General features: G+C 26.5%; 1 protein-coding gene across 1 annotated transcript in view; it reads left to right on the plus strand.

The window, feature by feature from the left end:
* Positions 1 to 748: 748 nt before the first annotated feature.
* The window catches only part of LOC100160125 (putative mediator of RNA polymerase II transcription subunit 26), a 265,995-nt gene continuing 238,862 nt past the window's right edge, over positions 749 to 27,881 (plus strand). The window contains exon 1 of the mRNA XM_029486922.1: positions 749 to 1,237. The gene's annotated coding sequence lies outside the window, so the exon portion shown is untranslated. The remainder of the gene's footprint in view (positions 1,238 to 27,881) is intronic.

Here is a 27,881-nt window from a genome sequence, read left to right on the forward strand (position 1 = left end):
ATATCGAACTAATGGACTGTTATTATATGGAGCAGAGAAAAGTTAGTTATCAGCTAAAATTAACTTCTATAGTATTTCCTATTGACATCAATATGTTTTCAGGGGGTGATCGAAAATAAGTCTTGGACACATAATTAATTAAAAAACTTTCTTTATTTCTAGTGCAATATTTAGTAGATATTAATTCTCAAATGTAATCGTTCCAACAAATAAGGGTGGCAATATTTAGGAGGTTATTCACTAATCTTAATATGTAGTTATTAGTGTATTATATTATTATGAAGCACAGACAACGTCTGAGCGTAGGTATGAAGTCTTATATTATGTATTTTATTATTTTTTTACAAATATCATATAGAAGTCGCGACGTTACGGTTTAAGTCGTAAAGTTGACTTTTGCTCGTCACAACGACCGAAAAATAATAATAATAATAACCCGTGCAGTCGTGCGACACTTACCCCCTCCCCTTACCTCCCCCCACCTTTTGGCGCAAAAGCCGACGCGTTCGGTTCACACGACGACTAGCTTTATATTTTCTACGCCGACTAATATTATTATTGCATAGTCCCGACGATCGTTGGCGACCGCTGATTGGTCTCGCGTGTCGCATAGGCATATTATAATATTATTATATACTATAGGAGCGTGCCGGGCGATTAGCGCGACCGCCTGGCGCGCTCTCTTCGGGGGGGGGGACGGTCGTCCCGCCGCCGCCATCGTCGGCTGTCGAACCCGCGGCGGCGGTTTTTCGCTCACACGTGTTCAGTCGGCCGTCCGCGGAGCATCAACGACGTGCGCGTTCCTCCCGCGGCCGGACACGCCACACGCGCCGGTCAAGTCGTACGGAGGCGGCGGCGCGCGCGCGCGCGCGAAGACGATCGCTGCACCACACGCACCCGCGAGACACTCGCACCCACGTACAGTCGGTCGCCGCTGTTGTGGTCCGCGAGCCCCCCGACGAAATACACTCCAGTCCCGTTCCGCGGATCGACGGCCGATACTTTTTTCGGGGAAATTTTTTTTTTTTATCAAATTCAAACCACCTCCCCACCCGCCAACCCGTCGACCCCAGAACCCTTTGCGTTAGCGTTTTATACCACCCCCTCTCCCCCCCCCTCTCACCACAATCACAGACTTTTGTCTTCCGCCGTTCCCGATGGGTTAAGCGCGGCGAATGACCATTGTCACCGCCGCCGTCATCGACAAAATTACGATAGTTGCCATCGCACCAAACACGTGAGTATAATATTATAATATTGTGATAATAATTATTATTATTACGTCATCTTAGTATTAGTGTTATATATTTTAATTTTTTATTATCATATCGTTATTATACGGTCGTCGCTCGTTGTAATATTCTAAAATATTTCCAAATAGTTGTGAAATATGATTGCGATATCTAGTGCATAATACGACCAGATAAGTAGAGACACCAAATAATAACGTGCATCGAAGATTCGTTTTACGTAATAAATGTGCATAATAATCATTACGTGGATATTGAATAATATAGTGAGGTAACGGTGTATCACAATATATTGTGTTATACTATGAATTATAGTGTGAAATAAAAATGCACGCAACCCGAAATTAATGACGTCAAACTGAATAGAAATGTTCTAATTACAATAAAAGTTACTTATTCAAATATATGTCTAAGGACATAATTATATTTTTGAATATTGATGATGTACTTTATATATTATAATATATTTATCTAAAATATATGAACAACTTTCAATAATTTCTCTTTATTGGATTTAATATTAAAGTAAAATGTTCTAATACGAACAAGTAAACAAATCAAATGTATTTCATTTATTTACTCTATTTGTATTTCTAATTGGTGCTCACCTTACTTGTTTTTGTTTAATTTATCACACCAGGATTTATTATAGGTACTCTATTGGTTTTTTTAAATACTTTTTCTATAATTTGATAGATACTAGATAATAAAATTATTATGTTTATGCCTAAAAGATTCTACTCTATATAGTAAAAATATAAACATTTAAATAGATGTATTCGTATGATTTTAATTATCATTCATAGAAAAATGGAAATATGTACATTGTACACTTTAATATCGATTTTAATCAGTGTTTTTACTATTGGTATTTTATCCAAGGCATGTAAACCTTTTTTTTGTCAGTCATAATTTTTAAACATTTAAGTTATTTCAAATAATATCAAAAATCTTAAACTTCAGAAAGTCGAAGTCACTTTTAAATAACTTATTTAAATGAATAAAGAAATTCAACTATTATACGAATGAGTGTTTTTGGACAATTTATGAACATAATATACATTATACACCACCTGTTTGAGACATAAAATAATATTATCAGCTCTGTATCATTTGAGTGAAAACAATAATGTTCAATAAACGTCTTCAAATATAAATAAAATAATTTTTCTTATACGATATGTGTTATCTCAAATATTGCTTATACTTGATCAAGTTGGATCCTTATTTTTCAAATATTTTTTATCCTTAGGTACTAAAAATAAAATATTTAAAATCCAACCTTAAAAATAATGATTAAAATACTAATCGATTGATGACATAAAAAAAAACTGTTCTGTATTTAGGTAGTATATTATATTTATAAATAATAATATATACTGTACTTATTATATTGCACAATGTTGACATATTAATTCCATATTATTAACATTTTAATATATAAATAAATTAGTTATATGATAGAGTTTAATACGTCCTATTATAATTTTACTATAATGATAAATTCTATATTTATATAGCAGTGTACCACAATATAAGGTCCTATAAATGTGTATTTGCTGAAATGTACATTTTCAGTTAATCTTCTAAGTTTAACATTTTAATTTTAAACGAGTAAGTACCCTAAATAGATAAATAATGTTTTGCAAAAAACTTTTGTTTTTCAATTTTCTCCAATTACCAAGTCACCGTAATTGTAAAAATTAAATTATAAAGTTAACTTGAAAATAATTTTTTCATGAATATTTTATAATTCAATTTATTCTGTATATTTGTTAAAAATTAATTAATTCGATGAATATTGAGATAATAATTTAAGAAAATATCGTCCACAACTTTTTAGTAGAAAAAAAAATAGTTTTTATTATTGTTTATAGAAATTTTTTCAAAAATAACTAAACTTATAATAATAATATATTAATATGTATACCTATAGATGATATTGTACATTTAATTAAATAATTGAAAACAATTATACCTTACTTCCCTTACTCAAATGTTCCATACATTTTACTATAATTACATTTATATATTATTGGGTTATTAAATGATAATTAATATGAGATATCATTCCTTGTTGGTCATTAGTAAAAATGTACTAATAACTGTGATCATAATAATGATTTTAATAAGACTTGTGTGGAAACAGTAAAATAATGTTATTAGTCTCTAGGGGAGAAAATCATATTGTATGTGCTCGTCTACCAGGCTATGACCCACTATGTAAACTACATTTAAATTAATGAGGTTTGTTTAATTGTATGAAATGATTAATACCATATTATGTGGTTGCATTTAGGTGATGTAATCTTGCATCAGATAATTTTTAAATTGCACTTACATTTTTCAGTGGATTATATGCTACATTTACTTTTGCTGCATTCAATACATTTTTATACGTTTGAACCAAATATCTTATGGGAGAAAACATTTCTACGATAAATAAATAAATAAGATAACAGAACATAGAAAAAAAACCCCAAGGGATTCCTAGACGTATACGAATTTAGGGTCAGGGAATGTCTGCCAATTTCCATATTCAACCTTGTCATACGGCTAAACTGCCAAGTTTAAGTCATTCTTATACAATCACGCGCATGCTTTAAATTATTCATGCTAGGTGGTACTTGTTGCACATTTAACAATTCAAAACTGGGTCAAGAAATGTTTTTGAATTTTTTAGGAATTGAAATTATAACAAAAAACTTTAATAACACAAAACATTTTATTTTATCACTCAGGATAAAAATATTTAGAAATTTGTATAAAACACATATTACAATAATTGATTTCAAATAATACTTCAATTATTGATTTGCAATGGTGTTAGTAAAGTTTTCTGGTAATTTTTTTTCATGAATATTGTGAGGAGCATTGATGCGTGCAGTATTTAAGAAAACGATGTATTTAAGGATGAACTTAATAGTTGCTTTAAAATTATTAAAAATATTAAGGGCATCATTAATTTATTATTGAAAATGTAAAATATAACATTACCCAGATTGAATATAAATTATAAATCCTGATAACTTAGCGGGAATTATAAATAGCAAAGTTATGATTTTTGTACTGCAGTTATTGAAGATAGATAATTATAATTTCATGCTCATACCTATGGCTTATAACAGTTATATTCTATTCTAAAAACTGCTTTGTTACATGAATCCTGATAACTTAAATTAAATTACTGACAACAAAAATGTGTGTACAGTGTACACAGCAGAAAAAATATATTGCACAATATAACTTTCCAAATATAGAAACGCTATAAGATTATTTTTTTATATATTTACTAAATTTTTCTTCTTTTTAATTAGTGGGTATGTTTTTATACCTCACAAATTAAGTGATACCTATAGTAAAATAATAAAATATTTGTTTGAATACATGGGTTGAATATTATTAAATTGCTTGACGTATATAATCACAATTTTAACAATTTGAGTTTAAAATATGTTGATGGTAATATTGGGGGGGGGGGGATTTATGAGCCATATGTTTTGCTCCGTGATTATTATAAAATGGGTATTTTATTTGAGACTTGGAAAAATCCACAAATGTAATAACCAACTCAAAAAGTATAATAGTTATGAAACGTAATTTATTGATAATGTATTTTATTTTTTTTAAATATTATAAATTTAAAATATATGTATATCTTAAAACTTAATTATTAACTAATTATCTTGTTGTTTTAAAGTAATGAGGCAATATAATATTATAATTTATAACGAGTATTTTAAACTTTGTTTAGTACATTACAATTTTCAAAGTAAGCAAAGCAGTCTACAATGGGTAATTAATATTATATTATATATTGTAACATACTTCATAACATAAATTACGATTTACCTACATGATTCCATCATTCTTGCGAATTATTGTTGGATCATCATAATTAAGAATTCATAAAAAATAAAATGTTTCATGAAACCAATTGATTTTTAATTCAAGTATTATTTTTTTCACCGTTTATTTGTTTAAACACTGTGAAGTTCTGTCTAATTAAAAAATCAAATAACTGTATTTCCTTTTTCCATCTACTAAATTCAAAATATGTTGATATTGTTCACAAAGAAAAGTTTAATGATTGATATATCTGTATTAATTATTTATAAAAATCTTTGTTATATTATCATTACTAAAAAATATTCACTCTTAACTTGTAAACTCAATTATTTTAATTATATTACATTTTTACAAAATAAAAGTACACACACTTTTTACTCATAGATTTTATTGTTTTAATTGTTTATTGAATCAAACATCTATTTTAATTGTATCTTAAAGAAGGATAAATATGATATTTTTTTTGCGATTTAAATAATACCTTTTTATTTGAACAAAGACTATAACGTTACAAGCAGAACATACAATTCAAGTTATTTTGTAGGAATTATAGTATTATGGATATAATGTAATTTATTGATATGTTCTCTCGATTATAATATGCTTATACTTTTAAAGCCAATGATATCTAATGAAATTACATTTTATATAAAAGAAAAACGTCACCTATAGTAAATAGATACGTTACTTTAAACGAGATTTAAATATTTTTGTTCAAAATATGTTTTAATAAGATCTTACGGGTAATTATTGACTAATTGTTCAGCTGAAAAATGTTATTTAAATGTATTTCAAAACGATCATATAGGTAAACCAATCTATCAAAAAAATGTAAGTTCTCCAAAATTGGAAATTAATTTTTTGTTATACTCACATTCAAGGTCCAATTAGTACATCAGATTCAGTATCTTTAAATTTTTTAAAAAAAACTTTATTAATTTCGATTTCAATTTCAATTAATTAGGTATACTTTAGTCAAATATTCATATTTGTTCTAGACTGTTAAATATCGAATATACTCAAGTATTTTTTTTCATATTCATTATTTTATTGTAGCTATTAAGTTTATTACGGGATAATCTATCTTTTTCATACGAGTAAATTTATTATAAACCTAAATTGTTTTCATATAAAGACGTTCATAGTACTTATTTATGATTTGTATTACATTGTTTCTATTTTATTATAAATATCAAAATAGGTACCTTATTTTGCAAAAGAAATATTATTTCGTTTTCATTTATTTATGATGAACATACTTTGGTTCTGGGTTCTGAATGTTCTGACAGTTCCATTGTACACATTTTGTAGTCTGGAGTACCTACTACCTATATTACATTGTTTATAATGGTGATGAAAATAATTTCCATTTCAAATTATTTCGACTGTTTTAATGTGGTTCAACTCTAATACCATTTAAAATATCCACTTTAATTTTTAGTAAACAAAAATTACTTCCGGCAATATTTTTTTTGCTGAAGTAACATTTAATTTATGTTTTGGATTAAATTACATAGTTAAGTGGTAGTTTATTCGAACATCTCTGTAAAAGAAAATGTCATTATTAATTTCTATATTTAATATTCAATAAGTGGTTATAAATTAAGTTAAAGTATCAATTATTTAATTAGGATCTCAAGTATTTGACATATTTGAAGAAATATAGGTTGCAAGATTTTTAAAATTGAAAATTGTTACTTTGAATTAAAACTCTACCTTTTAGTGAGCACAAGTCACAGCGCATAATATAGTATAGTCGAGTCTCTATAACTCGAACCTCGATAACTCGATTTTTTTTTTTGTCCCTAGGAAATTCCTATACACTCAATGCAATATTTGTCACGATAAGTCAAATATAAAAATAGTTGAGCATAGATAACTCGAAGTCATTTCTTACAATATATATAAATACAAATAATGTCTAACTCGAATTTTTTCGTATTTTTAAAAAAATTCGAGTTATGTAACTCGAAAAATACATAAGTCGAATTTATTTATTAATTTTTATATCCCTTGACATTCGAGTTATCGAGACTCGACTGTATTACATATTTTATATTATCGAACAGCTTGCATGTTATCGTATGTTATTGCATATTATTATGTGAATCGTAATAATTCGTAGGAATTGTGTTGCAAATCAAATAACATAATATTAGAGTTGCATAATATTGATGTGTATTCACATAAATAACTAATATCAATGATGATATTATAATTAATACAAGTATATCTTTCCATCCCAAGTAATTCCACCATAAACCAAATTTAAACTTTGTAGTAGACAGTAATACAATTGGTTGACGTTTTAATGAGTTATAGAGACAAAAGGGGCATACCTACAAGACAAACGTGATAATCTAACGATCTACGGTAATTGTGACTACGCATGTCTTGTTAAAGGTTATCGTTTCGAATAGTCAAAGGAACGTTCTTCCTTGAATACACTCACAAATTGAGAATTTTCATCTCCTAAAGTATGATGATGAAATTAGTATAAATTGTCAGAGTTGAACCACATTTACTGTCAATTCGCCCATTATTACCATTATACCTACATTTTATGTTAATGCATTGTAGATAATATCAAGGAAACATCTTATATATTGAATTTAAAGCTCTTCGTCGATTATAATTACTGTAATATTATAGACAGTTTGAAACCAAATACCAATTGTATTGTTATTATTAATACCCATACAAAACTAAACTAATTAACTAGCTGTGTAACGCGACAGGCCAAATAATTAATCGCAGAATAATCACAACGATTTTGGATGGATTTATAAACGTATATTTTTCAGTATTCGTTTTATGGGTATCAGCAGCGTCATTGTTCTAGTAGATATTAAAAATATAGTATTGCCGATAAGATAGCCATTAACTTCATTCGAATAATAACCATTTGTGGAACATTATTATAAAAATACAAGCAAAATAATTATCAATTAATTTGACTACCTTCTCTGAGCAACGCTTGCGTTAAAAGCAAAATGTAATTTACTTATACACTTCAAATAGGTTTCGTGACAAAATTAATTAATAATTAATATAGACTAACACAATGGCGAGATAAGATTTCATATTATTATTACATTTTAGATGTAGGTATAAAAACTGCTTGACATTTGATTAATATTAACATTATTATCTATTCTAAGATATTTTTAAAAAAATATGTCGTATATGCACTTTTCAGCTCATCGTCGTTCACGGGAATAAACCTCCTATGTGCCAAATTTATGATTTTGAGGTTTTGGTATCAGAAAAAAATTAGCTATATATTGATAAAATCTCATATGTGCCATCTGCATCCTAAAATTAATGAAAAATAATAAATAAATTCTCCTATGTGGTACCTACTAATCGTTTATGAAATATCTCCTATGTGCAGCTATCTCCACCGTAGAAAAATCATCATATGTGTTACCAAATATAAATCGTTTAAGAAATAACTCCTATGTGATTTCTTTATTTAAAACGTTTTTCGCGTTTCCTGAAAACTACGCTTTTTTCACATAGGAGGTTTATTCCCGTGAACGACGTCATATACTTTTACCACTTCTACCACGAATTAACCAATTTCAGTTTAGTCTTCAAAGATAGGTAGATAGAAATATGAAATGTAGTATCTTTGTTCTCAACGACAAGAAATTAATCGGTTTCAGATCGGACTCAAATTCGCAGGGTGTCATTAAGTGTAAACAAAAATTATGATGAACACCTTATGATAAAAACCTTTTATTAAAATAAATAATACACGCACAGATTAAAAATAATAAAACGTATGTGATAGATATATACATACTATGACTGTCCGGGCCCTTATATTTCTTTTACCTTATATCTAATTTACAATTTAGCTGCCTTAGCACATTTGCTTCACTGGCCACATTACAAATATACTTTGTGACTAGTTATAATAGTCACATGTTACTACGAATAGTATTAGGACAATTGAAATAAGTTTGTCTCAAATAATCTATAAATTAAAAGCTAAAAAAGAATATCTGTGTTTATATTAATTAAAATCTTGTATTGTACTACATGGGTATACAGACTAAAACAATAAGGAGCATTCGAGGTACCTTATTTGACTTATATAAAAAAAAAGCAGGTAAGTGGATGTCGCTCTGCTGTACAGTATATTACAAGTGAGTCATTTTATAATGAATTGTATTAGACTTGAATTCAATGATTTAATATCATTATATAAGAAAAATGATTCTGAGCGGAGACGGTTTGTCAGTCTGGATATTTTATATTGTTATTATTTATTTTATCATGTAAGTTAAATTAATATTATAATATTATAATTTTTGTTCATTTTTATGATGATAAACAAAGCGTTAGAAAATAAAATCCCATTTTTAGCGTTTTTTCGTAGTTTTTCGGTGGTATTTCCCGTAGCATTTAATATTGAGAAAATAATATATTGAGAATATCGAAAAATGACCTCTTTAAAGTACCATATTGATCCAATTTGCTAAAAGATAAGGTAATATAATATGTTAGGTAATTTATTTTTTATGTAAGCAAGCATTTTTATCTTTATTATTTTTTCGTTTTTGATTTCCAAAAATCAAAAATAAGTATTTTCGTAAAACCATATTATTATATGTTTTATATTCATTCAATATCGTTATTTGCTATGTCTTAAACAAACCAAATTAATAAAATCATATTATATTTGTTCATTTTAATATTATTTCTAAAATTCAATTCAAGGCAACGAAATTGCAATTAATATTAATGTCAAAACAGTTACCACATCATCAAATTCTAGTCATATATATATTATTAAGAACTTATAATATACGACACATTCTTAATCAGTGGAATGAACAGAAGTCAACCCAAAATACGAAACTCGAGGAAATTATAGCCTTAATATATGTAAGCCCAACTTTAATCTTTTCAAGACGTCATGAAATAATATTCAACAGGCTTCAAATCAGACTAGTATGGTTGACGCAGCCACGCAGGGACTTCTTAAAAAACCAGACATAAAAAATATCTAAGAAGAATTTTTATCCTTTAAAAACCTAATAAACCTCTCTAGTATCTATTCATAAAACAGGATAAACCTACACATTAGATACAGTACTTGTGAGCAACTAAACCATGTAAATAATACAAAATGATCGTCATTTTTAAATATCTAAAACCCTAAAGTAATCTGAATAGATATTGGTAAGTACAAAAATATTTTATTTGTAGAACTTAATAGTTTTAATCTCATTATTTTATCCACATAGTTGTGCATTAATATTTTATAGAAAAGAAAATCCCTTGGAAGTCAAAAACTAGTGTTGAGTTAATATGCTAATTTTTTTTTTTTCATTTATACATTTTCAATTACATTAAAAATCAATGGGCAATTTTTATTGTTTCCCCCAAAATCTACAAAATATAAATTATATAATATATAAATAAGCCCATTTACCTACAGATATTTATTCAATCATAGAGTATTAACCAAATTTATTCTTTGATTCTTTAGATAAATGGATATTTAAAGATTATATATTAATTAAATGTAGGTATAATGTAAATTAAAAAATAATTAAAAGGAAAATATATAAAATGATGTTTTTATAATTATAGTTTTATTCGACATATCATGTAAATATAAATTTATAATATTTTAGTTTTTAGTGGATTAATTAAAATACATAATATTTTTTTTATAAAAAATAGTCATTAAAAATAAAAAAAATAGTTTATCTTGTATTTTATTTTCCAGTAGGTAGGTAAAACATGTTTTTTCATAATTTATTCCGATTATTCGTATATTACAGTTATCAAAATGTATCGTAAACTTAAGGTTAACATTTTTGAGTAAGTTATATAAATATAACCTAACCATCATTATTTAACTATTAAAAGTTGTTCATGCTTGAAAGAATACAAATTGTTTCAGGGCTGGAGCTTTTGAACCTTACTTAAATAAAGTTGAAAGTTTTGATAAATTAATTATAATAATTTATACATCGTTATAATATAAAATGTGTATCCGTATACCTCGTATCAGACGTTGGCGCTTTAGCTAATATATTATTATGTTGATGGCCAGTGGTCAAATGAATCAAACATATTTGTTACTTTGAGGTTGTCGGTGAATTATCGGTCCAAGCAACTACAATATGATATAAATTACCAGTGGCTCTCGGTAAGTGTGCAATTTAGGTACCTTTCAACCCAATAAGCACTGCGAACTAAGCCTCATGTTTGGCCGTACAAAATATAATAAAGGTTAACTATTTCATTCGTATTTAGGTCAGGGAAGGGATAAAAGGATTTTTAGAAAATGTGACATGACACGCTATGTAATCATTTTTTAACACTTTACTGGCTCAATACGGAATTCAACATTTCAAACGATCTTTAAATTTTGTTTTTTGTGTCTAAAATTAAATTAAAATAATTTATTATTTTCAACAATATTACGAAACATGTAAAATATCAGATGTTCTTATCAACAGTTAACGATTCTTTAATTATTTGAGATTCAAATTAATTTCCTTTTAAATTTTAATAGTTTTAATCAATTTATTGAATATTCAAGAAACATTTAGCTTTATATAATATGTTGCTTCAAAAGTTTAATTTTATATTAAATTATCATGAAGGTAAACGATTCATGATATTATAAAAGTAATCAGTTCAGTTCAATGGATATATTTGAAAAACAACAATAACAAAATATTTGAAACAAATAATGGTATAAAATAACTTTGTTGTAAAAGCATACCAGAAAATGTAATTTTTATAATTTTTTAAATGAACGCCATCAACGTACATATAAAAAAAATAGTATTATGTTTGGAAACAATAATGTTATGTTATTTGTAAGTTTAACCATCAACCAACCACTATATCTATATTATATTGTGTAAATAATTCTTAGAAAAAAAATTATTAACTGAAAAAATCGCTAATATATGAGTACCCACTCTAATAATATTTTATTTTATTTTCCATAAATTGATTATAACTTGTAAAATGGATATAATACTATGATTGATATTTATAAAAAAGGTTGAGATAAAAATAATCACATTCAAAAGTTGACGTTTGTTTATTTTAAAATACAATTTATAAGTTTCCAAAACGTATTATAAATATTGTATGTAACGGTAAAAAAAATAATGAAGTGTAACAAATGACTTATCTTAGTTTTTATTTTAGAATTTTTCTATACAACTTGAATACAAAAAAACGACTTACCAATAAGTAATAAACCGTAATACTCACTACCCACCAGTAGTTTATAGAATTCTCATTTAATTTTTTTTCAGGATGTATGTAAAATTATAAGTCCAAAAATAATAAACCGTAAATATTAGTTTATATTTATTAAGATTATATTATGACGATATTGCAAGTATGGTAAATGTTAATTAATATAGTATGTATAGCATCAAAAAAAAAATTTAATCGACAATTCGTCATCGCGTTGTATTTAGATTGTATTGGGTGGGCGAGCTACACCTCACAAAAAGGAAAACGGTTATGTGAATGTACACGAAAGGTGATCGTGATCATATAAATTGAACTTAAAGTTTATATTTTATCTACGTGGACAATCGAACTCATAATTTCTACAAAGACACAAAGTTCGAGCTATCCAAGTATTAATTTTGACAGTCAACTTGGATTGAGACGGAATTTATGAGGGTTTTACGAACTTTATAGATCCGTAACTACTCCCACTTTTTGTTTTTCAAGTATACTTTTGTTGACAAGAAGACAAAACATGAAGAATAAATTATAAGATACACCTAACTGGCAATAAATATAAAACAGTTTTATTTTTTGTATAAATACGACCTACACATTCATGCATAATATATTATGTACGAACATAATAAACGTTGTGACTTGAGCGTAAATATGTACACAATTTCATTTTTTCTTGTTATAATTTTGGACTTTTGAAGATCATTGCATATTTTGACAATATTTGATACTTATTGGCTTATTGCATATAGAAGTGAAATTAAATTATAACTGTAAAACTATTTACGAAGTATAAACAAGTATAAAATAATATTTTGTGAGTAGACAATTCCAATAATAAATTTGTTGAGTACGAAACCTATCGTTTTATATTTAAACTCTTATCGTTTTAAGGGAAATTGAATTTTCTTATTTCTAAAATGTTTTGTTTTGCATTAAGCCAACTTCATACTTAATAATTAAGATATTAATTTTTTTTTTTACTTTTTTATATCTTATAAATTTATAATTATCAAATAAACGATTTAATTGTATACATTTACTTTTACTATCTCCTATTTAAAAGTTTATTTTTGCACATTTTCACGGTTATTACTACATAATATTATGATAGTTTTTATTTGTTCTCTCATTGTATATCCGTCGTTTAACAATATGACTTACTGTTACCTAGTTATCAATTTTAATGGTTGATAATTATTAAAAAATCAGCACACGTATGTGCTTAAAAAAATAGGAAATTAAACCATAATAAACGTATCTTATATATTATATCTACACTATTTTAACTATAATAATAAAATATCTAGTGAAATCAAAATTTGAATAAAAACCAATTACAAGTTCAAATGTAAAACTTGGTAAACCCCATCAGTCATAAGTCATATTTAACAATTGTATTTCGTGAATAACGTTATCCAAAATAACTCATAAATGTCACGTATTAATGTTTAGGTTTTACCTAAGCAATTATGATAAAATAAATATTTGATAGTTAATCTATAATCTAAAACCTACAATGATTCTTGGAAGCGAGTGTGTGTAGAGAGTTTCAAGAAGGTGCATGTCGTGGAATTTTGGGTGAAGTTGACACATAAGTCATTTGACAGTTAAAATAATACCTACCATAAGGTGATTTTTCAACGGAACTTCTACAGAAATTGAATAATAAAAACAATAAAAAAAAATTATAATCATCAAACAAATCAAATTAATGGAATTCAAAATAAGTATATAATATGTATTAACCCAAATCATAATTTGTCCGCTAATAACGGAAACGCATAACCTACAAAAACTATTTTGGTTACAAACCCTGAACAATAAATTAGCCAGACAGGTACTTACTTTTACAGAAATAACTTTGTATTCTTATTTGTTTCAACTTATTATTTAAATATAATATTATATTATCGACAATTTCAAATGCCTTATGAAAAAAAAAAAACACAATAGCACTTAATTTTACATTTTACATTTTCCAATTAAATATATATTTTATAGGCCACCAGTTGAGTACTTACCTACAAAATAAAAATTATATAGTAATGTCTGGTATAATATAATATTACATAAAACATTATGTTCACTAGGTAGTTAAAATTAATAAATTTTAAATTTATCCTCACGTTTGAAACGCATTTTCCGAGTGCTACTATAATTGTGTACACACATCAGTGGATCACTGACATAAAATAGAATATTTTAATGATATGATACAGATACATTTTCTAAACATTCCCACCTCCCACGTGTCCATTGATAATTAATAATTAATTAAAATTTTTATTTTTGGCAAGTATTTGTATAGGTACATAATATATAATTGCGTATTTTCTAATACTAAGATTTTTATTTCCCTAAACGTGATAAATTATTCATCATTCTTATAACAGAATAAAAAATCAAAAATTCAGAGTGTGGGTTAAAGTTTTTTTTTTTTTTAATGAGTTCCGAGTAAAATTTTTATCAAAATTAGATACTAAACTAAAAATAAATGTTTTTTCTCAATTGGTTTTAGTTTTTTTTTTTAAGTTAAAAAAATATTTATTGTAGTGACTTGAAACTTTTAATAATTACGTAAATTATTATTTTATAAACCTACACAATTACACATTTAAATTTTCAAAATATATACTCTAATTATATGCTATTTATATCACGAACCATTTCACATTATTTTACGACACATAGCACGTTTGTATTTACTTTTAAGTTATAATATGTGATGTTTTTGACACAAATTAATTTAACGAACCAAATTAAAAAAATTCTAATAATAATATAAATATAAGATACGATAAACGATTCTTAAAAATAGATGCAATTCACCTATCTCTTACCGACTTACCCTCAGCGACATTTTTTTTAGAATATAATCAAAATCGAACACGTCCATTATATCGAACTACAGAATTATGAGGTACCTACACTCGAAACCTACTATAAAGCATTGCATAATATAGGTGTCTCCCAAATTATTTTATTGCAAATTGCTGAACGAATGTTTTTTTTTTGAAAATTTTGATTGTCTATGGCTGCATACAAAATTTGTTACTTCAAATATTTACTACCCATAAGCCAATGTATTAAATATATTAAATATCACTTATAGGTTTAAATTGCTTTATATTATTAAATGCTATAACAAAATCGAAGTATTTAAAAAATGGATTTCAAATTTAAATAATTTTATAAATATCATAATTTGAATGAATGCATTAATTAAACATCTACGGTGGTATTATAGGGATGAACATGCAATTCGTGAATAGTTCTTTGAACTCAACCAAATATTAAATTCATTGCAATTATTACGAGAAAAAAAATCGATTTGCTCGGAGGCGAATGTTTGAAATGTTAATATAATATAATGCAATATATACATATCGATACATACCTACAATGTGACTATGATATCGTTGAATCCGAATGTAAGCAAGTCATGACGGGAATATTATTACTATAACTTCAATAACTGAGAGATAATGTTCCATCATAATATTATTATTACGGTAACTTTTCTGAACAGCAATATCGTTATGACCGTAGGAAGGTAGATACTATTATCGTAGGCGCGAACTATAAGGAGTGAGTGCATCAGCGTGAAGTGGTCAAAGGAAAACCCTCATTTTGTTTCCGGTCGGCGGTTAACGTTCATCGCCGCATCGTCTGAGGGCGGTCTAGAGAACTTGGCTCTAACCGATTGAAAAAAAAACCCTTATTAAAACTAGGTAACGATTAAAAACGTCTCGTGGATTTTTTCTGCCCTAAAACGCTTTTGGATGTCCGTAGGCCATATATGTACCAGGCCCGTGCAGTCATTTCAGCCGGTACTGACGGATTTTGTTTTTTTTTTTTTTTTTACTCCGATATAATAATTCTTCGTTATATTAATATATTCTAAAGAGAAATTACTTTCCTTAAATATTTTTTATAACATTTTTTATAGAACGCACCGCTTACAATAATTTACAATCACTATTAAGCACAGAAACACTTATAGTTAACCTGTACCAATTCGCAGTATATCCCATGCCACAACCGACCCATAATTTGTACAATATTATATATGGACGTTCAAATCGTCAATCGATATTTAAATATTTACATTTTTAATAATTTCTTTTTAGATTATCCAAAAGTTAAAATAAATATTGTATTATAAACTCGTGTACTTGCGTCAGTATAAGTGCGTAAAACATCGATGCGACGAAAAGGAAAATAGGAGATAAACGAAATTCTATTTCTTTGCAAAAACGGCTCGAGTTGTATAATTATATTTGAACACAATTCACCTTAAACTGCTGTCCACTACAACACTATAAGATGTGTATCATTAGCATAAATAGTTATAACTGTATTAATATTATAATTTATTACCATATTATTATACATTATAATATACAATATCATTAAATCGTTTGTCACGTTTCGACCTAACCGCAGCGGACCCACAGGCGTCGGTCGGGGCGACGCCGTCTTTATTTCGTCGTCGTCCGTCACGCTCTCGATTATAATAACAAAACAGTATTATACTCCACGTCCACCGAAGTCGCAGGACCCCGGTGGGTTGGGTGCTAGGGATCTAGGATCAATCCTCCTCAGCAGTCTCTCACACGACTACAACTACGACACGTTTCGTCTCACTCACGCCACCGCCGCCGCCGGAGGAGATTCGTCCGTCGTCGTCACCGGTCGCACCGACGACGCAGGTTATTAATTACGAAGCAATTTGGACACTTGCATTAGTTTTTGGTAAACGGTCCCTCGCTAGCACGTGGCCTCATCGCGTACACGAACAGTAATAATTAATTGCGACTGTCATTCGAGGCCACGTCCTTATATAATTCCTTCTCCGCCGTGACACGTCACACTAAACGCGTCACGGGACGCTCAGTTCGCCTGTGCACGATCTTGTTATATTGTGCAGCTGGTCAATACTACACAGTTGAGATTGTACTTTTATTATTATTTATATTGTGCTTGAGAACGACGGTATAGGCTGCAACTCACAGACTCTACACACGCGACTTTTTATTACATATATATAATATAGTTATCGTACACGTCATTCTAATATTTAATATTAAGAGCTGAGATATATATTTTGTTTTAACTAACTGGTTAAATCACAGGTACAATAATAACTAATTGTTAGACACTAATTTATCATTCTAAAATAATCGTAAAAACCCATCGGTACCGATTCCGGCGGAAAATAATTCGAAATATTGCATTAACGTCAACCACCTAAAACGTAATATAACAAATGTTTTATAATGATATAATCATAATATTGTATTATTGATAAATAATGTCTATTGATATAAATCGTTTAAAAAAAAAAAAGTCGATACGATTTTGTCGGGTTTTGCGCGAGGAGAGGTGGAAATTAAATTATCGCACACGCAGATTAGACCTACCCCGCACACCCACCAAACGTCGCCTTTGACCTCGATATTACGGTTAGTGGCCGATAAACACACACACACACACACACACACCATCGATGTGTTTTTGGGACAATATCGCCCGTCGTGTATAGTGATAATATTATACAATATAATACTGTAATCACCTCACCCCGGACCATTACAACTACCCTCCTCTCGAAATGACGTTTTGGTGCGGGCGATCGCTCACGATTGAGCTGTCCGAAGCGCGTTTGATTGTCCGATGTACATGATAAGGATATATACCGTAAACACAAACGCGGCCAACTCACGCGAACGTTCAATAAACTCGCATTATCATATTATTGTTTATAGTGTCGACCCGATCACGTACTGTTTACCGACGGACAGAATAGTACTATATATATATAGACAGTGCAGCTGCGAACGCGAGTTAAAAAACATTTCAATCGGTCACGTCGCCTTAACTAAAATATTTTTTTTTTTTTTTTATGGATGGTTACCGAAAACTGTTATTCGTTTTATATAATAATATATATATATATATATATTTTTATCATAAACTGTCAAAAATATAATAATATCTTAAAATAAAAATAAACCATATTCTACGTTTTACGCTGTATTAACGCTAGAAACGGTATTCGTATATTTAAAGAAGAATTCCATTACCCCAACGTTACAAGTAAGAATTTTATTGTTATTGACGTATATACATATTTTATAAACAGCCAAAGGCGGTGAATATAAGAAAAATTCCGTTGAAGTTTTTAAACGTTAAATGATTCACAAATATCTCTAGCTTGCTCGATACAAAGGAAAACTTTTTATTTTTTAAGATTCCTTTAAACGTTCAAAAATATGTTGTAAAAAGTATATTTAATACGTGCTTTTTTGATAACTTACAAAGTAAGCGTTTTACAGCTCAGCAGAAAAGTTTACTGATAAAATATTGTAATAATACATAACAAACACAAACAGTAATCAAGTCTAGGTTTAATTTATTTAATCTGTCTGTAGAAAAAGTTAATTGAAATAAATTTTTTTAGTGTTTTAAAGTGATAGTTATTCAATTTCTTCGGTAATCTTCAATGTCATACAGTTTTAAGAAGTAACAATTTATTATTGAAAGTTGAAGTGCAATAGAAATCTTCTTAGTATGTCCGTTTTTGTGCGTTAAACGCATATTTAAATGATTTTTCTAAGGTAAATAATTGTCTATTATGCAATGAACGAAGTAAAGATTCAAATCCCAACATGACCAAGACTGAGATTTGGCCTTATTAATTTTCCTGTATTATATTTTAAATAAAAAGTTTTAAAACGATAAAAACAATTGTTTTGAGAGAGTTGTGAGAAACTTAAATGAAGAATAAATTCTTAAATAAACATAGCATTCATCAAAATCGTTGTTTTAATGGTGTAGTATATAATATTATGATGAATTTGAAACTTGAAATAATAACCTATGTTTCATAGAAGTGAGAAAATCATAAACTAAATAAAACTATTAGACACAGGTAATAAATCAGTAGAAGTAAAATTGGATCATGATAATGTACCTACGTTCGTTAATAGCGTTACGTAGAAAAAAATAATACCTAATACTAATTTGTTAAAATTAATTAAAACTGATTATTATACGTATGAACGTATAATCAATGTTTATCATACACAAATAAACATAAATAAAAATAAAATATGTATAAATATAATCAATTCAAAAATACATAAGATATTCTAAAACTCAAAAGACAACAATACTTACCTACAGTATATATTAAATTTCTAATAATTTCTTATTTCCCATGAACAGAGTAACATTGAAATTCAACTTGTATACACATTTGGTACCAATATTGTTGACAAATTATAATAATGCAGCAAAGAAAATAAATATATTCCCGTCACTATAATAGCCACCATCTCCAAAAGTTTGAAATTTTGTTAACGATATTTTTTGAAGATTTTGTAACAGAAAATAAAATTTAAGTTTTTTGATCCCTTCCGGTACCAGCTTAACGTCATTCAGGTACCCTTAAGAAATAATAAAATAAATAACATTGCGTTATTATTTTTGAACAATATGTCTCCAAAATTCAAGATACAGTAGAAAAGGATGACCGGTCACTATAATCCTTATGACAGTAATTCACGGGTGTATTCTAAGTATTAATATATAACAAGACATTTTAATACATTTAAATATGATGGTATTGGAAATTAATTTTTATGTATAAATTGAATGAAAAATTATATACTTATACCTATTTTGTTGATTCTTACTAAAATTGTATAAATAGTTTACAAATATTATAATTAATTAAAACATTTTCAATTGTTAAACACATACTCCAAACACCACCATTTTTAATTACTTATTGAATTTGATTTTTCAATTAAAATTTAAAGTTATGTTAATTTATTTTCTTTTTTGAAATAATAGTAATACGACTTTATAACCATATATATTATACTCGATAGAAAATTATATAATTTTACCAAATTTTTTACACAATTAAAATATCATATAACATCAATACTATATTATTATATTGCATGGAAACGATGTATGCAAATTTTAAATACATTATCACAATCATTTTTATAAATCTTAACAATATTATCAATATTTGCATAAAACACTTTTCAAGGCTCTATGCATAATATGAAATAATTAAAAGGTATCGTACCAAATGTTCAAAAATTTAAATTTATTCTGGTTTAAATAATAGCACGAACATTCGTGTAGAAGTTTACAATTTTTAAAGCCATAAATCGCATTAAATAAATGTAGATAAAATATGAATTAATGTGATTCGTGTCACACGTTTGGAGGTATATATATTATGTATTATACTATAATAGTAACTTTTTCGAAAACTTCACACTAAATAATATCTATATTATAATACATACACTACACTACATGACGCGGCACGATTTATATGCAAACTAAAAAAAATATAATTTCACTATTTATATATGTGTGAAAAATAATAGATTCTTTTAATAGATTATTTTTCATCATAATGAAGAACACAAATTCTTGTATGACAGACACTTCTACAAAATATATAATCTAAACACGATTACACGCATCTATAATGTATTTATAATTATAGTAAGATTTTTGTGATTTGAGATCGGTTCGGACATTTATTGCACTAATCCATCGTGATTCGTGATAACATGTATACTGGCACTAGGTATCGTTTATACATAGAAATAGTTTATTTTGAACATCACGAAGAAAACATTTTACACGTAAACGAGGTTCAAATGGCTTCCATAGATTATCAGTTTTGATAATATACGTTACGACAAATAGATTACCTACTTTTCGCGTGCTAGCTACGTCCTACGTATAAAAGTCGACACTGGGCGAAAGGGGTGTGTGATGGCAGTGCGACTTATTGATTGCGGTTTTTGTGAGCTTCAATAACGAAAGACCATTTAAGACCATTGCTAATATTCAATAATGTTTTGGTGAGAGTCACGTTCACTGACGTCTATGAATGATAAATCCGTATTTTTAATGCTTGTGTTTTTTGTTTGGCCACCAAAATGTTTATCTATGCAAATCATTGCACATACATTTAAAACTGTTCGGAAATTAATCAATATTCATGGTCAATGAATACGTATTAAAATGTTACTAGCTGTATTAATGATAAATATATTTTTATTAAAAATAGCTGATTCCGTGCACTTCGCTGTCCGTTAAATTTACCAACTATAATGTACCTAACCTGTGACTCGAACTTTGTTCAATTCGTTATTTAATATTCGGTGTATGGTGTTCAAAACTTATCTTAACTTAACAACATATATAATATATTACAATTCAAACATTCGTTTTAAATTTTAATACATTAAAACAATATATTAACGATACAATATTTCTTTAATTGTATACAACATTATTTATTAGTCAGTTACACGTAATTGATGTTTAAATCATAGAAATTTTAAGATATTTTATCTTTATATTAGATCTATGGTCTAAATAGCCGAACAATATTATACAACTATTATTATACAATTACTGTTGTTCTCAAATTATTAAATATAATAATTCCAATTTGATTTGTGTAATAAGTGTAATACGTAACTTAAGTACTTAAGGATAATAAAAGTACCTTCAAACTGTGAAGAGATATACATTTGGTGGAGACGATGAATTCTGATGGCAGAGATGGGTATGGGTCAACTGTTCAAAAGTCATATGCTCAAAAATGTGTGTTCAAAAATGTATGTATTTGAAAAATCATAATTTTGAAAAATTAGGTATATATACAATTATATAATAAACAACAGGTTATTATTTGTTCAAATAACAAATGTTATATTTAAAAATGTTTGTATTTTTCAATATTGTTGTATCTACTCTGATAAATAACAACTATTTGATAAATAATAGGTACTAAAGAATAATCAAACAAACTCACATATTAATGAAAATAAAACATTAAATTGCATTATTATTATATAATTACTAGGAAAATTAAAATGTTTAATTATAAATTCATTAAAATAAATTTTGATAAAGTTTAATTATGTGCAATACCTTTTAAAAATTTTAACTTATCGTCATTGTAAAATTCTTTGATGAATATACATGTATTTAACTATTTAAGCCAAGAATTTTGTATATCAACATTCTTTTTTGCTCTTTTGCCGCCTTTGTATTAAATGTTCAACTGCTGGTTCTATTTAATTTCGTATTTATTTAATGAATACACCCGAAGCTTAATGCTAAAAAATAATTATCATATTCGTTTTTTAAATTCTAACAAATAATCTTTCAAACGTCATTTTTATCTCTATTTTTATTTTAATATGTACATCATTTTTCAAAGATATGATTTTTTGAAGAAATAAACTATAGAACACACATTTTAAAGTACATGACGTTGAATAGGTGACTGGCACCCAAATTTATGGTGGCCTGATTGTGACGTTTGTTTTCCTTTATGTTAAAGTAGGACGTAAACTCGAGAATATTTAAATACTGAAGTTATTAAGAGTTTGGTAATTATTAATTGCTAATTTTAAATATAATCTAGGATAGTATGTGATATATATAAAAGGTTTTATTCATTTTTCATAAAGTTGATTGCTCTAAGAAAGTCTAAACACTATTGTGTATTTTAGGTATACCCTTTTTTAATAAGACCAAGAGCGTAATATATAATATTATGGAATGTGTATAAGGCCATATATTTGACGTTCAATATTTAAGTACCTATATTTTACACTTTTCGTGGTAATAATTGGATAAATTAATTATGTATTTATAACTACAACTTGTACGAACAAAAAGGTAAAGTCTCAATGATTAGAATATTGTTTGGTATTTGTCGCATATCGGTTTTCGCAACTACCTACGATTTTATTAACGGTAGACATAATTTAGGTATTAAACTATTAACTGGAATACCATAGAGTATCACTGTATTTGATATTTAATTAATATCAAATTATGCCAGGTACAATGATACTATTAATTTACAAGTGAAGGTATGAAAATGTAAAATATGTGTAAGTATAAAATATGTTTATAAAAAAATCAAAACTAGAATAAAAAAAATATTTAACAAATAGGTATATTAAAAATAATTAAATAAATATAATTGTGTATAGTATACTTTAGTATTATTTTATGTCATTCATATGTTAAAAAATAATTTATAATTTGGTATAATATAAATAATCTTTATTATTTTGTAGATACCTCTATTAAAAATTCTAGATATTTGTTCACGGAATTCAATTCATTGTTATCTATAGAAACTAACAGAATTCCCGTAATTATAATTAAATGACGTATACATAATATGATTGCAGATCGATATTTTGAAAGTGCTTTGCACATATTATGGGTGACAAAATTAAATTGTATTATTCTAATTTCTCTTCAAGGGTATTTTGATTAGGTACACTTATGTATACTGACATTTGTGTTGTAGTACATATTAAGTGAAATATTATTAATTGTTTTGTTACAAAATAAAATTGGTTTTACTCAGTTTTAGAAAGTTTGGTGCTTAATAACTTACAAGAATTTATAGTTTGTAAACTTTTGTTAAATTAACATTTAGTTTTTTGATAAATAAATTCGTTTTCAGAAACATATACCACTAATAGAATACGCACAAATAAATTTAAAAAAAAAAAAAACTAAAATAAAATCTTACCACCATATCATATTGTGTCTATAACTAGACAGTTGTCTATACTTCATTCAAAACTACCTATATTATGTTATCTAACACTACCAATAATAATAATTACATAAAAGAATAATCAACAAACTAGATATATTGATAAAAAAAAAATTATTCAAACGCCTTAAAATTTGGTCGACTTGACTGTTCAAAAATATTTTTAATATGCATATACTATCAAGCTGTCTGTCGTAATATTTGGCGAAACAATAATATACAATTATTATTAATTATTCAGAGTTTAATTTAAGATATTCACTGTTAATATTATGTTTATAATTTATTGAGCCTTATGATGTTTATCTATACCAGTGTTTTACGTAAAATAAGTTTTTATTATAATGATAACACTGTTACAATATTTAATTTTAATTTATTATAACTTAAAGTATGTTTAGGCTAGAGTGTATAAACTGAAAGTAAAATTTAAATTTCATTTCTGCTGTTAGTTTAAAAAAATCTGAGATAACAAATTTATAGGACTAATTTATGTAAATATTTTAAAAGTTAAATTATTCATTTACATTCATACATTATGTAAGTTTGAAAGTTTACAGGCTGCTTACTGGATTCTACCCGAGTTTATGGTATTATATAGTAGAGGGGCACAACTACATACGAAAACAAACACTGAGACATCCTGTATATCATACGAAATATATAATCATATAACAGTAGTAAGTTTTAGTTTAATAATATTATGGAAGCATCAGTAAAAAAATCTTCTTTTTTTGTTTCCATCACATACTAAAGGTTAGAATACTTTTTTTTTTGTCATAAATATTAATGTATTAATGTAATTGAGAATCATTCGATTACCGACGTCGTCATCGGGTGTCTAATTTATTTACGATTTCGATTTTAAAGTAAGTGAAATCCAAAATTCCAATATATATTTAATTCAAATAAAGCGTGCACATTGTGAATTTACATTAATATGTTTTTAACAAGTTAATAAATAATTAGTATATTTTATAGTTTATAATTTATAAAGTATAATATAATGTATTATAATATTGTGCTCTCGGTTATTTGGTTAAAATATTTAACAAGAATTTTATTCATGCTATCAAGTTTCTCGATGTTATCACTATAAAGCATAAACACGATATGTTACGTGTTACAGTATCTTAACTCATGGCGTTCATGATTGTTACACAAATCAACCATTTCCACTTTGCTCTGTTACATACTCGCGTATATTATTATGACGTGTTTCGTTACACTTCGAAATGCAAAAATCCACATTTATTACTCATTCATTACAATAAACTTAAAACAATTGTTTTTGATTAATATTTTGTACGTTTTTTATTTGTATTAAATTAAACTCTTGTTTGAGCTTGGTGAAATAATTTTCATAAAACAATTAATTTTCAAACGTTGAAACGTTTGAAAAATGTATTTTTCTATTATAACACGGAGACTTCAGAATCACATGCGTTCGTGGTTATATAGTAAGGATATTTTTTATTTTTTGTTTAAACATAATATCCACCATTGTGTACGAATAGTAATGAATGTAAGGAGAATTTTTCGACGAATAAAATTAAATAAAGGATTAATAAACTATCCACTTTTCATTGTCCAATTAACTACATTATACGCTTTTATGTGATGTGAAAATTTTAAAATGACAGTGCGTTTATTCTTCTATTATTCTTTATGTTAAAAAGTCTAACAACAATTAAATGTACTATATCGTATATACGATCATAGATACAAGAGTATAATATATACTGTGCCATGAATGTTATATATATTTACTAAAATATATAATTTCAAAATATAATACCTATGTGCGAAGCAGTTATTTTTACCAAGAAAAAATGTATTATCTACATTGAATATTTAAAATTACTTATATTAAGTAAATATAATAATCAATTTAAACATAGAAGGATTAATTTGTACGATTAATAATATCGATAACCACGAAATGGATAAAATTGCTTTTATTTCTTTGTCAATACATAAACAGTATATACAATATTATTTCACTCAAAATAATATAAAACTAAGGAATAATAATAAATAAAAAAATTGCTATTTTTTATGTATTACAATTATAATTATCGTTAGGATAAAGAATTTATATCGACTTATAAAACAGTACGAATGTACGATTAAAGAACATTTGTGGAAAGTTACTTGAAACTGTAAATATTTGTTATATTTTTCTCTGATATGTAAAAACATAAAATATTATACCGTTAAAATACATTCTCAACTCAATTTAATAAAAGTTAAGCTTTGAAATATAACCAAGTATGAGTTTTATTTACTGTTTTTTAACAACGAATAATTATTGAATTATAATTGAAAAAAATGTTTGAAACTTTCGTTTAATATTTTGTATAAAATACAAAAACATTCAAACGCTTTGGATGTAGGTGGTAAGTAATATATTTCGTTAAGTATTGATTCGATAACATAAAACAAAATATTAAATCGTTGAATTATTATGATGATTCTTTTGTTTATTGAAATGTATCTTATTTTTTATATTAGATACATAACGACGCACTTAATGGTTCTAGAATTTAGTGTGTATTCTTTGTGATTCCGACGTCACCCTATAAACACTAAGGAGCTGTAGACATTATGTTTTACAATTTTAAAATTTGAGATTAATCCTAGTGGAAGATTTGATTTAGTTGGTACTTTTGTGGGATAAATGTAATATATGTTCAAAGTTATTTTTAAAATAATCGATAAAAACCAAAAAAAAAAATCGATAACTGCTTTAGAAAATGGAAATTTTTTTGCAAAATGATTTGGCTTTTTGTAGTAGGTTCCAGGAAAATAAATAGCTGTAGTGATTTAAAGTTTTCACCAAATAGATATTTTAAAATTTTCTAGACAAAATATTTTGCCATTTTTTTTTTTTTTTTTTATAGCTTAGGTTAGAAAACGTAATATAAGGTTTCTCATGAATATTTCTTAAACCTAAAAATATAAAAAAGCGAATTCACAAATTTTTATTTAAAGATATACTTATATTATTTTAAATTCTGAACGGACTGATTATTATGTATTGATTTTACAATGAGGTGTGTTTTTATAAGTGTGTGTCCGTCGTTACCTTTTAGGTGAATCTAATTGGTACTTTGGGTTAAAACTGATTTTCAATAATAGCAATTTTGTTTTTTGGTGTAACTAAAAAAATAACCATATACATATACATGAATGCTTATTTTTAAAAAACTAAAAAGAAAATTGAATATTAAAATATGTCTATAAATATTTTGACTCATTTTGGGATATTTATAGAAATATTTTAATTTTTAATTTTTAAAATTTTTTTTCTATAAATGTTGATACAATATTTTTGCAAAAAGATTGAAAATTGAACATAAAGATTCCCCATATGTTGTTACAATATCAATTTAAATTATATTAAAAATACATAGACATGGATTTGTTTTATAAACATTTTAAGTCTAAATTTTTACAAAATATATCATATTGAAAATATTTAAATTATTTTGTAGATAACAATAATTGATAAAATGTTCAATTTGTATGGTTAAGTATTGAACATTTAAAACATGGTTTCTCATAAATATTTCATATTGCAATCAAAAAATCTAAATATCATTATAACCACAGTTTTGGATATTTCAAGTTTAAATTAGATAAGTACCTATTTAAACGAAGAATAACAATTTTTGTAAATTTGTCATAATTTAAAAATATTATTCGTGGATACTTGAAACTCTTAAAGTGTATTATCATATTTTATAGACACAATGTTTTTTAAAATACAATTTTTAGGAAAGGATTGAATTCAACCTACTGTATTTTAACTATTAACTATAATAAAATAAATTCATTTAATATCAATAATATCATAAAATAAAATTAGTAATATATATGCTGACAAGCTATAT

Source organism: Acyrthosiphon pisum, chromosome A1 (assembly GCF_005508785.2).
Source record: "Acyrthosiphon pisum isolate AL4f chromosome A1, pea_aphid_22Mar2018_4r6ur, whole genome shotgun sequence".
NCBI lineage: Eukaryota > Metazoa > Arthropoda > Insecta > Hemiptera > Aphididae > Acyrthosiphon > Acyrthosiphon pisum.